This window comes from Polyodon spathula, chromosome 27 (genome assembly GCF_017654505.1).
Source record: "Polyodon spathula isolate WHYD16114869_AA chromosome 27, ASM1765450v1, whole genome shotgun sequence".
In the NCBI taxonomy this organism is placed as follows: domain Eukaryota; kingdom Metazoa; phylum Chordata; class Actinopteri; order Acipenseriformes; family Polyodontidae; genus Polyodon; species Polyodon spathula.
In genome coordinates, this window is record NC_054560.1 from 3735081 (window position 1) to 3748213 (window position 13133).

The following is a 13133-nucleotide window of genomic DNA, read 5'->3' on the forward strand; positions in this document are numbered from 1 at the left end:
TATATTAACATTCACAGGTGTTTTTTTGCTTCATTCTCTCTGTGGATTCAATTATCACGCTGTCAGTATTTGCAACAGCCCCTTGCGTTTTCAGAACTGACACCTTTTACATCCAGTTAGGCCACTCCCAGATCACTTCAATTCTTACTGCTCTTATGAGCTCAGCAAAAACATAAGCTCTCTGTGTTATTCTGGCATGAGTTATTTTAACCAAATGTAGGTAGCAGGCTGTGTAAATCCTCAAGATAAAACAGCTGTGCTACAAAACAGTCCTTTAAAGTTCTGTGAACAGGCTTATTGTCTACCACTGGTATTTGCTAAGATTTTATTTTCTGCTTGATTAAAATTTTTTAATTGAAAACAAAATTGTTCTTTTTTTCCTTTAAAATTACCAATTAGGGTGTTTTGCATTAGGTGCCTTTACATCTGATCAGACTCACTTGAATAAATATATCATTTCAGGGCTGGAAGTAAGACTCCCATTGCATAGCAGTTTGATCCATTCCTGGTTTTACTATGAGTTTAATAAGACACACCTGAGCTTGTTACCTAATGAAGCTGATCGTAAAACCAGGAATGGCTGAAACTGCTATGCAACAGGAGTGTTATTTCCAACCCTGAATTTTTAAATAAACGAGTGCATATGCACACAGGCACAGGCTGACCGGCATTGTTACGATGGCTGCAGCTGAGACAGCAGTTGACAGGAAAGATTGCCTCCACTCTTTACCTTGAAGCATTCAGACCCCTTTCCTGTGCAGATCTGACCTTTATAGGCACTCGGCGCAGACAGATAAAAATCAGGATCCTGACACACACAATACACACACACACAAGCCAGCGAGAGTCTCCAGAGGGGGGGCGAGTGACATTTACTGCCCCCCCCGCCTCGGGCCATCCCTGTACAGCAAGGCCGGCACCTCAGAGCTGCTCCACTTTCTAAAAGCAGACCACAAAACCCAGCGAGCAACAACCTGACAGCTTCGTAACCTTTTAACTTTCACAAGAAAGTCGGATTTCATTTCATTTTAGGAGGTGTGGTGTTACTGGTGCTCAGAATTGCCTGTAAAAATATTTAAGAGGCAGGTATTCAAGAAATCCATACGCTAATGTGTTTCAAAACCTGTCCTTCTCTCACCTTTACAACAGAGATAATTTTCTCTCAGTTTACGGCCTCGGTAAAAATGACATTTAATCTTTCTCAATGTCTTCAATTATTAAGCTTCTTTTATTATTTCTAAATGAAACACTGTGTTTATGTGGTTTATTTATTTATTTATTTTTGTAAGTGTATTTTCTGCATCATAATGACAAATCTTAATAATGCTAACTGGTGGGTAAATCCTAGAATTAGCAAGCCTGCTGTTCGAATCCCGGAAACACTCGAAATGACTCCCCCCGGGAGAGGTGTGTTCTCAGGGTCACTGATAGGGGGAGAGGGGGTTCCCTGCTACCAGAGAATTAAACAAATTCAGTTAAATGCTAATCGTCACTTTGCTATCTATAGCCAGCTTTGTTTGATTCTCACTCGCATGCAAATTCAAATTCACTTAAGAACTGTTTTTAATCTCTCATTGAGGGTCAGTTCATTGCAACAGCCACTAACACAGAAAGTGTGAGCCTTCTGGTGAGTGTTTCTTGGCAGAGAATGTGTTAGAATATCCTTTCGTTTTCTCCTGGTAATTATAAAGGGCAATCTTCTCTGTTCCCTCCATACATCCACCCTTTCTCTTAGGGGAAAAGTGAGCTGTTCAAGCCTGCCCTGGACTAGAGGAAACTCCCATTCTGTTTGGGGGTTGAGGGAATGGTTGTAATACTGTCCTTTTATCCAGCCAGTATATAAAACCCAGCACAAGTTTACAGAATTGATACTAATCTAATAGACACCCATCACTTAAGCAGTTGCGTATTAAAGACAGCATTACAATGCTACTGATTAGCTGCTGCTTACAGGAGTATGCCTTATGCAATAGATAGTGTTCACATAGCGTACGTGCAGTTTCAAGGAAGCCTGTGTATGCAGCATGAACACAAGGAACTGTGCAAGCATTTCTACATTTAGACTAAAGGTCGCTAACCGTGTCGTGGAGCTTGTTTATTTGTATTTGCTCTCTTGCTGTCTTATCGACAACTTTCAGGAAAATAAGAGTATGCCAAATACTGAAGCAATGACCCCACTGAAACTGTAAACAGCTTTGTTTATTTCATTATTATTGTGTCATCTAGCAGATTATTTTATCCAAGGTGACTTTCAGAGACTAGGGGGTGAACGATGCATCACAACTGCTGCAGAGTCACTTACAACAGGACCTCGGTTTTATAGCCGAAGGACGGAGCACAAGATGGTTAAGTGACTTGCTCAGGGTCACACAGCGAGCCAATGGCTGAGCCAGGATTTCAGGAACCTCCTGGCATCAAGCCTTTGTCTCTGTGTTAATCACGGTAACAGGTTTGAAGAGTCGATACTGTTTATTGAATTAACTGCGATTTAGTTAGTCACTGCTCATTCCCGTCATTGTCTGTAGTGTGCTGTGGGTCTGACAGTGGGCTGCCGTTATAATCTATGATAAAGCCGTCTGTCAGGGGCTTCCCTCCCCTCCACACATGCGGCCAGCCCCCACTGCCAAAAGCGTGAGCAATCAGTGCAGAATCGAAGCAGAGCTGACTTCATTCTCATGGGCTATCCCAAGGCACCTTACCCACCCCTGCAACACAGGCTCTGGGTTTACAGCATGGGATACAGAGAGGAAGCCATGTAAAGCATAGCCCGGTGCTACATTGATATGCAAAGTCTAACCTGCCCAGTCCACCTAACCTTAGAAAAGTTTCCCACAGTAGCAGCACAGCACTGGTGCTTCTTGGCCCCCGCACAGCAGTAAGTTTACACCGAAGCCCCTCTGAGTGCCAGGTGCTACGGGCAACTGCTCAAGTCCTGAGGTATAAAATTGTGTAAGGGACAGGTTGGCTTTTAAGGGCTGGAGGAAGTGCTGATAAAACAACAAAGCAAAGACTGCAGTAAAACGAGAGTCTCCTCCCGGACAATTACTCCAGCACTTCAAACGCCTCGATCGCGGATTTGTATTGGAAACCTCAATAGAAAATCAATGTGCTGCAAGGTCAGATTTAACTGAATAAAATGCAGCGCGGAATGCGCGCAGTTCCTTCAGGACAAACCGCCTAACAACCAGCTCGCTCTTAAAGATACAGCTCCGGACAAAACATTTGCTTTGGAGAATATCGTGTAGAGGATAGCAACTCCTCCAGGGGTCAGTGGGTGAGTGAGAATCAGCTGGTACACAGATGGCAATAAGACTCTCCTTGCATAGCAGTTTGATCTATTCCTGGTTTTACTGTGAGTTTAATAAGACACATCTGAGCTTGTAACCTCTACACTGTGGCTAATCAAGCTCGTAGTAAAACCAGGAACGTGTGAAATTGCTATGCATGAGGAGTCTTATTCCCATCCCTGTTGTATCTCACATAGCATCCTGGAACTATGTTTTTTTTAAATATTAAGTTAATTAGGAACAGTTCAACAGTATAACTAATGTTAATTGTGATGTAATTTCCATCTGTTATATCTTATCAGCTAAATGACAGCTATAGCACATCAATATCAGGGTCTACAATATATTATACATTTAGATTGACAAATGTATTTGTGTGAACGCCACAGAGCAGAAGAGACCTTGCCAAAACTGTGAAAAAACATCTATGTATAATGAAGTATACCGCAATGATAGAAGAGGCTGATTCAAGTAAAATTCATCAACAAAATACAGTTTTTATTTCTGTTCTGCTTCCCGGGCAGATGATTAAAGGTGTGATTTATAACCTCCTATACTGTTCCTGTATCTGGGAGCTGGCAAGTGTGCACAGGGCGAGAAAGCCAGGGATCATTAGTGCTATTTTTCTCCTGCCCTGTAAGACTAGCACAGCAGGGGTTAAACAGAACTATGTGGTGTTTTTTTCCTGTTCTACCTGCGTGAGCCGGGCACAGCGGCTCACTGGAATCGCTTGGTGTGGGAGGGATGGAATGTGCTTTTAGATAAGAGGGGGAGAAAGAATGAAAGAGAAAGAAAAACAAAAAGCAAAGGAGCGAGAGAGAGAGAGAGAGCGAGAGAGCGAGAACAAAAAACAAAAAGCAGAGACAGAGGAGTGGTGGAGAGGGGAGAGAGCGAGATGAGCAGAGAGGGGACTGAGAGAAAGGAGAGAGGGATAAAGGAGGAGTGGTGTGGCAGAGAAACAAAGGGATGAGAGGTAGAAAGAGAAATGGAAGAGGGAGCAGAGAGAGACACACATGAAGAGAGGCAGGATGAAATGTAATCCACCCACTCAGTCCATAATGCAGCACGTAATGGCTTTCGCAAGTCTCAGTGCGAAAAACAGCTATTCATATCTCAGAGCAAACCCACACAGCACTCAGTGAGCTGTCTGAGAGGGTCGGGTGATTTCAGCACAGCCAGTCTGCCTAACTCACAAGCTGGGACACACAGTGAATGCAGCTGCCTGGGGAGTTTCAAAGAGCCATGCCACATACGAGCTGCATGTTCACTTGCAGCAGTGGAAGGTTACAAAGGACATCACTCCCTGTGATAGTGTCCCATATCTCACCAGTGCTTGCCTATGCTTCACCATGCTATCACTGCACTTTGTGACAAGTAGCTGTGCTTTTAATATGAGATTCTTTTGTAAGCTTGTGGGGTGGGTAGGGGTATCCTGGGGGGAGTGCGAGGTTTGAAGTCACGCTGCACTCTGACACCCTCCTCTGGTAACCCAGGTGTGAGTGCTGGGGAGGGAAAGTGTGAGTGAGCAAAGGTGTCATCTGTAAAACCAACATGAGTCACTCTGGGGGGAGGGGGGGGGTTGTTTAAGGGCGATTCTCAAACAAAGAACAGCAGCATTGTGGGACATCTACTTGATCATTTTTTTTTTTTTTTTTCAAAGTGACATTTGCTTATCGTCAGTGCATTGAAGCGCCAAAGGCTCCTTTGAGATTCATGTCTTTGAAACGCAATCGATAAAAACTTTGGATATTTTCTCAATCACTAAAGCAGCAATCCAGTTCGAAACGAGGGAAGATATTTTGAGCGCAGAGGCAAAAGTCCAGCTTTTACCCCACAGATGCCATTTTCCAACACTCGCCACATGTACTCAACACACAACCCTTAGATGGGTAACTTAGCAAAGGAGATGCACACATTAGTAGCATGCTTTTAGCAATGCTATTCTCCTGACATCACATTTCTATGAAAAGCGCATGTTATACAGCAGCATGGATTTGATGTTCCTGTGTTTTGATGCACTATATACCATTCCAATATCATTCCTCTTTGGAAATCTGCTCTTTTCGTTTCTTCTTTCGTTTCGACTTCAATTTCTTTTGTATACTTGCAGCCTGCACTTAATGTTTTAATATCCATTTTGAGCTGCATTGGTGGTAATTTCTAGTCTTTTGCTTGTTGAAACACATTTCTTCTGATCAAGCCTTAGTAAATAATAATTCAACAAATCCTGTACTCTAAAAGGGCCGCAGGAACAAATCTGCTGGATGCTAGGACCTAGCATCCAGCAGAGGCCGCCGCTGTGAACTCTGACCCCTCAGATGGGCGGTCACATTCAATCTCATTTATTGACTTTCACCTCCGACCCCGAGCGGCGTTCTTGGTTCATGACCTTCGACCCCGTAAGAGCACTGCCCCCTGGGAGGATGACCTGCAGCGATAACGACAAACTGCTCAAGGGCAGGATGCTGCTTGTTGTGTTTTTAAACAGGCCCTGTCCCGGGCGATTGCTCTCGTGGTCGGGGGTGTCTTATAGATTGAATGTCTGAGGGGGGCTTCCGGAAAGGACTGATGAGAGCTTCACCCTTGAAAACTAACCCTTGTACCTTTGTAAACTATTTAGACCCTTTTGTTAAAGAAACCAAGTCGGTCTAGAGAGATATCAAACTTCATTAATTAATTGCTCAAATGAAACAGGCTTGCTGTGGTCTTCTTCAGACACGCACATGATGAAAACCGCATCACTGTGTTTTGGTTGTACGCTACAGAACCCTGTACAGGGAATTTCATTCGCTTGACATTTAGACTTTGTGCACATGCTCCTCTGAAGGGGTCATCAGCGGAAGGAGCGAGTGCCCCCTGGCCCTTGCCTGCAGCAGCAGAAGGTTCCTGCTCTCACGAAGAGCTGAGGTTGAAGCAAAACGGAAATACAAAAACGCCTTCTTGCCACGAGTTGTTTTTGTCAAACTCATGACCTACAAAAACACTGCTTCCGTGGGCCAGAACCTAGTGAAATACTAAACAGCTGGGCTCTAAAACTTCACAGGAGCTTCGAAAGAGCAGGACTGATCTCTCAGGAAGCAGCATGGCCAGCAACTAGACTTAGAGATAAGAAAAGAAACGTAATAAATTCAGCGAGGCACGTTGAAACACTGGAGACAAGACTTCTAGTCGCAAAGTTTGAAATGGAATTTGTTCAGTTCTAAATGCAGTCCTGTGAAGTGCTTCTTGTTGATTGGTAACCAGGTCATGTGGAAGCACGTGGAAAACTCCTCAAACAGACAGCAGTATTTTATCAAAGAAGACCAGAAAATAAGAATGAAGATTTAGTGCAGGTCGAGGACAGCTTGAAGGCTCTTTCCTTAGAAAAGTCTACCACAATAAACATGCACTGTAGCTTTCCCCTGCTTTTCCCATGGCTTATTTATGCTTTACCGTGTTTTCTTTCTGCCTTTGTTGCTGTGCTTTTACTACGGAACACTTTTAGAAGGGTTAGTTTAGCGTGGTTTGTTTTTTTAATATGCTTTACCATACCTCTCTAGTCTTGACAATGCTTACCTATGCTTTACCATGCTTTCGCTATGCTTACACTGTACTTTATCACACTGTGCTCTGCTTTTCCTATGGGGGGTGCTATCAGGGTTGCCTGTCAGCGGTGCAGATCTGTGCAGGCCTCAGCCAGCAGGATCCTGCTTGTTGTCATAACTGACTTGTGGAAGTCTGTCTCCATGACAACCGGGGGGGCCCTGATAACCAGAACAGCAGTAGGGTGTTTAGGCCTGAGCCAGACGTTGACAGTCTGTCTCCTAACAGACAGAGGCACCAGGAGATACTGCTGGGAACACTGGGGAGCGAGTGAGACCAGTAACAACAAAGGAATCCTGCCAGTCCAGCTTTGTGCAGCTCTAACTAAACGGCCCTGCCTTCTGCCTGCTTTATATGGCATAACTGCTCCAGGTCTTATATACTATATACAGAAGTGCTGCTGCTTTTCCTGATAGTTTGCCTCCTTCTGTTTCCTTATAGTTCCTAATAATGCAGAGCCAGCATCTGCTCAGGAAAGAGGTGGGGAGGAATCGCTTTGCTTTCTCTATGTTCTGAACAGGTAGGAGGACAGGAAAAAAAAAAACAAAGGAAAAAAAAACAAAGGTGACAATCCAGTTCCTCTGTTTGAAGCCCACTCAGCCCCTAACAGTTAAAACTCAAGTGCGCTCATGCGTATTCTAAACAGGCAAGGACCCCATGACCTTTCTGCTTCTCTGGAGGTGCAAGGGGCTTATCTCCCCTTCCCTGAGCTTCCTGTCCGCCCTGCGCTCGTGAACCGCAAAGGTCAGAGGCCAAGGAGTCACCGCGCGCTCTGAGCCCGCCCACTTCCCAATTCATCACCTCCCACCTCCTGCCGCTCTTTGAAGGCCGGCACAGTTTGATGCAAAACAGCTGCTGACCGTCTGTGCAGCCTGTCTGCTGAAATACCAGCCAACACACAAAGAGGGCTTATCAGATTGCGGCCAGATGCAATCTAATATGTCAACAGGAGGGGAGGGGGCGTGTGATGTGGCTTTGGTGAAGACTGGTGCAAAACCGAGGCAGTTCTGGAGTGTTGGACCTGTACGAGTGTGACAGACATCAGTACACATACTGCAGGTCCTCATTTTCTTAAACACAGGCTCTAAAAACATGCATTTAGCCCTAGAGGTGAAATAAATCCGCTTGTTTGTTTTTTTTTGTTTTTTTTTTGAGAGTGACAGCCACTGTGGTGAGATAATGTTCACTGAACGAGTTTGCTGTCTTTCACGGTCATGAGCTTTGCAGAGCGGAGCTGCTCAGCGTCAGAATGTTAAATCACGACCCGGCTCTTTCTGAGGCTCCAGCGCTGTGTATGCAAATTAACATTTGTCAGTGTGTGTGTGTGTGTGTGTGTCTATGTGTCAGTGTGTATGTGTGTGTGTGTGTGTGTGTGTGTGTGTGTGTGTGTGTCAGTGTTTGTCAGTGCGTGTGTGAGTCAGTGTGAGTCTGTTGTCAGTGTGTGTGTGTGTGTGTGTGTGTGTGTCAGTGTGTGTCAGTGTGTGTGTGTGTCAGTGTGAGTCTGTTGTCAGTGTGTGTGTGTGTGTGTGTGTGTGTGTGTGTGTGTGTCAGTGTGTGTGTGTGTGTGTGTGTGTGTGTGTGTGTGTGTGTGTGTGTGTGTGTGTGTGTGTGTGTGTGTGTGTGTGTGTGTGTGTGTGTGTGTCAGTGTGTGTGTGTGTGTGTGTGTGTGTGTCAGTGTGTGTGTGTGTGTGTGTGTGTGTGTGTGTGTGTGTGTGTGTGTGTGTGTGTGTGTGTGTGTGTGTGTGTGTGTGTGTGTGTGTGTGTGTGTGTGTGTGTGTGTGTGTGTGTGTGTGTGTGTGTCAGTGTGTGTGTGTGCTTCACCCAGCTATAACAGCAGGATGTTTCTTCTGTAAGACATCTGAATACAAAAAGCAGCCTAGTACCTTTCTAGCTTCTACTGAGCCCCATGCATCACCACAGCCTCATCAGGATCCACAGACACCTTTCAGAGCAAGCTGGAGACAAGGCTGAAAACGTAAAAGGAGAGAGATTGATGTGAGTATTTCATAATAACTATGTTCCATCCCAGCCCTCTGACATGACTTTTAATTGTGAGCTGCCAGGGAAAGAGAAAGTTAATTACAGGCTCTGGTGTCTAGTGAATCTGATTTATTGAGAAGGTGAGAAGTATTTCCAGTTCATTGTTTTAGTGTTCAAACTGCCAGGCAATGCTGCCTCATCCCAGTTCAAACTGCCAGGCAATGCTACCTCATCCCAGTCCCTCAGTTCAAACCGCTAGGCCACACTGACTCACAGTTCAATCCTGAATCATACAGACTAGCCCCCAAAACAAACGAAATTATAAATAAATAAAAACAAAATACTATTGCTTTTCTTTGCTCATATAGTAATCGCCGCTTTTTTGTTCTTCTGCAGCTATTTAAATAATTCTCCCCCTCTCTCCTCCATCTCTCTCTCTCTCTTTCTCTCTCTCTCTCTCTCTCTCTCTCTCTCTCTTCCCCGCTCTCTGCAGTGTATCTGATAGATTTATTTACCCTGCAGTTGGAACACAGTGCAGCCCTGATTATATTGATTAGCAGCAGTTACATCTCTGGTTTATTAGTGCAATAAACCAGAGATGTAACTGCTGCCTGCATGCTGGAAACGGGTGTTCTATCGAAGAGGTAGAGGAACACATTGTGCAGTTCCCCATGTATCGCCCTGAAGAAAACCAATGGCTTTCTTTCATATGTTGCACACCTTGAGAAAGGTTGAACACAGTAATTTTGCAAGGTGCATTTGTAGGTTTCTTCATCCTTTTCCCATTATCATACTCTGCAGTTGTCATTGTTTACCAGGGCTCGCCTTGTTTGTTTGTATATGTTTTATCATACCTCTCTGGGATCTGCAATGCTCACCCGTGCTTTACCATGCTTTCACTTTGTTCTTGTCCCCTTATCATCTGGAACGCCGAAATATGGAAACGAATGTAACCTGTTGGATTTTCATTGAGCTGATGGCAGCCCCGTGCCGTGCCATCCCCCTTCCAGCTTCGAATGTGTCAATTCAGATTCTCCAGATAAATATCTTTTTACACAGAGGTAAAACCTTCAGCTGCCACATTCTTTGGAAAACTTCAATGCTACAGCCTGTCTCAAAGCAGGCGCTCCTATTGCTCCTGTGTTTGTGATAACAGATCAGATCTGGGAGTCAGATTATCGAGTGACTTTTGAACCGTTCTGTGATTACTAGAAACACGGGCCAAAAATGGCATTTTCAGAGGCCAAGCGTGGGCATAAGCAGGCATGACCAGCAATATAAAGGCTTGCCATGTGTAACAGGGCAGAGGCTGGGCGCGCACCGGCGATCCTGTGCACCGCAAGCGAGCATTTTAACCAAAACGCAAAAGAGCCGGACCACAGAACAGGCCCAGTACACATGCACACAGTAACTGAATAGGGCCCCATGGTCTTCCCAAGTTTGTACCATGCTTCGCTACGGGACTCTTACACACCAGCAGATTGAGAAATACTGAGAACAATGAAAAGGGCTCTTACACAGTGACGTATAGGACATGACAACTTACTGTCAGCGTGGCCTGAGTGTGAGCTGAATGAGGGACACTGTACTGTGAATTTGATCTGAACCATACTGCCACGCTCATCTGTTCTCGCTAACCCCTGGACAGCAGACCCGAGGACGCACAGTTAGGTGGACAGAGACTTAGGACAGGGAGTGGAAGACACAGCCCAGTATATCAGAGTGGGTCTGGTGACTGTCCTCAGTATCTCCCAGGCATTCTCTGCAGCTCAGCCTCCTGCTTTAACTCACTTTCACTGCTGGGGGGGGCAAGCACTAATTAAAAACTTGTGAATGAGGCTGTAGGGTGGGCTGGGAATTTGAAGCAGCATGCCCTTGAGTTAATGAAAGCAAGAAGGCAGTGCTGTGCTGTGCTTGATGAATAAAGAAAAAAAAATCGAGCTGAGCCAGACGAGAGCTTTGAGAAGGAGAGAGATGGGAAGGGGAAGGAGTTAGAAGCAACAAGAATGAGTCAGGAGCAGCAGAATAAATAAGGTTTGAAGATGCTGTGCAATCCTCCCTACCCAGGACAGCGTGTCGGCAAGGGCATCGCCACCTGCAACCCTGCAACAAGTTTAGGATTGATTTGAAGACCTTGTTGTTGACCTATAAGATCCTGCTTGCCCAGCTCCTCAGCACCTCTCTGACATGCTGTCCGAATGCATTCCAGCCCGCTCTCTACGCTCTTCCACTGCAGGGCTACTGACCGTCCCGAGGGCTGGGCTCAGTACTGTGGGAGGTAGGGAGGGCATTCAGGTAGCCAGCTCCCTGTTAATGGCATTCACTGTGCTTTATTTCACTTTGCAATGCTTTCACTATGGGAAACTTTTACAAGGGGGGGTCATGCTTTTTTTGCAGTCAGCGTTTTCCCAAACCTAACAGAAAAATGTTAAATAATTATTTTTTTAAAAACCTATTGAGATACAGGGGGGTGGCACACACTGTCCACAACCACCAAAAATAATTTGACAAAGCAACACATGCTGACCTTCTCTGTGAGGTAAAGAACTGTTGTCCTGCCAGCCCACGCACACACCCACGCACACACACACACACACACACACACACACACACACACACACACACACACACACAGCACACTCACCGGCAGTCACACTCTCACCCACTCGCCCTCACAGCGCGCTGGTGGTAAATCAGATTGTATGGGCGGACCTGCTTTGGAACGGCGTGTAAGTATAGAGCAAGTAAGGGATACAAAACATGAGACACCCCAGCCAAAAAACTCAACCAGCTAGCCTGCTAGAAACAAGCAGGAAACCGAAGCGCATGAACACATGAACACATGCTATCAATATGCAGCTGTAAGGTGATAGCAGATGCCAGGCTGTGGTGTAGGATTCCTGTAGTAAAAGCACAGGGAACTAATGTAAAGCCCATTGAGGTATGGTGAAACATATTAAAAATCAAACCATGGTAAACTAATCCTTATACAAGTTTCCTCTAGTAAAATCATAGCAAAGTGTATTAAAGCACAGCTGAGCATGGTAAAGCATAGGGAAGCACTGTGAAGCCCAGAGAGATATGGTGAAACATATTAAAAAAAAACAAAACATAGCAAACCACCAAGGTAATATAAACTAAATCCACAGTATAACCATGAGAAAAGCATGGGAGAAAACTACACAATGACTTTTTACCATGGTAAACTTTTACAAGGGAGATCTATACAGCGGCTCTTAATAGTTTAAGTGCAGCAGGCTGATCGGAATGTGTTCTAAGCAGGTCTGGTCTGGTAGTTTCTGATTCCCCCCCTGACGGTAAACGTTCCAGATGGGTGCGAGTCTGCAGTGCACAGATGGGATAGCTGATGCATGGTCTAATGCAGTGGATCCCAGCCAGCAAACTCAGCATGCACTGCACATGCTGCTGCAAGAGGGTCATCTTTTAAAATGCAGCAAACTTTTCTCTCGTGCAAAACAGCATTACCTGCAGTTGAATTTGGTTCTGTTTTCATCCGCACAGGAGATTAATGTTCAGAATAAATGAATAAAGATTAGTGTCTGACTGGAGCTACTCACCCCAAGTCCTTCAAGAGTTGATATTTCTTGATCTGAGTTTCAGCCTCTCGGTTTTATGTGTTTGGGAAGCATGGTTTTTATTTTGCAGTGACCTCCAGACTGGCACATTGCCCTATCACAAGACTGAGAAAACAAAAGAGCAGCGACCGCCCACAACCCAGCAGCACCTCACCACAGTCTGAGTCAGCCCAGTCTCTTGAGCCCAAACCAGGCTGACTGCAGCCAGGGAACCCGGTGTGACTCAGACACACACACACACACACACACTCACTCAACCACACACCCCTCTCAGCAGCTTACTCTCACTTTACTTCTTTCTCGCTTTCTTTCCTTTTTAATCATGTCTTTCTCTTTCGTTCTTTCGTTCGTCCTTTCTTTCCTTTTTCAATTTTTTTTTTAGCTCTTTCTAATTATCATTGTGAATACTGATTTAACTGTGATTCACAGGTTTACTTTTTTTTTGTATGGAGAAAGCTAGTGTACAGGCAGCACATTGTGTATTGCACATGAAAAGGGTTGTGAACACAGAGACCTGGCTCCACCAATGGCTGTGACTGGGTTGATGAGCCACCTTGAGTGTGTGAGGGCAGGCTAGGTAAATCCCTGCTGAAGAAGCTTGGCGTTGAGAACGGCACACTGGAACAAGAAAACGCTCGCTACAGAAGCAGCACCACTATCCCACTTTCAACTCCTCGTGCAGGTGTCA

At 45.2% G+C, this 13133-nt stretch overlaps 1 long non-coding RNA gene across 2 annotated transcripts in view; it reads right to left on the reverse strand.

The window, feature by feature from the left end:
- Window positions 1-12668, reverse strand: part of LOC121301226 — a 26832-nt gene extending 14164 nt beyond the window's left edge. For both annotated transcript variants that reach the window (XR_005947600.1, XR_005947599.1), the window contains exons 1-2: window positions 12428-12668; window positions 8753-8836 (exon numbers count right to left, since the gene is read on the reverse strand). This is a non-coding gene — a long non-coding RNA (uncharacterized LOC121301226). The remainder of the gene's footprint in view (window positions 1-8752; window positions 8837-12427) is intronic.
- Window positions 12669-13133: the final 465 nt, after the last annotated feature.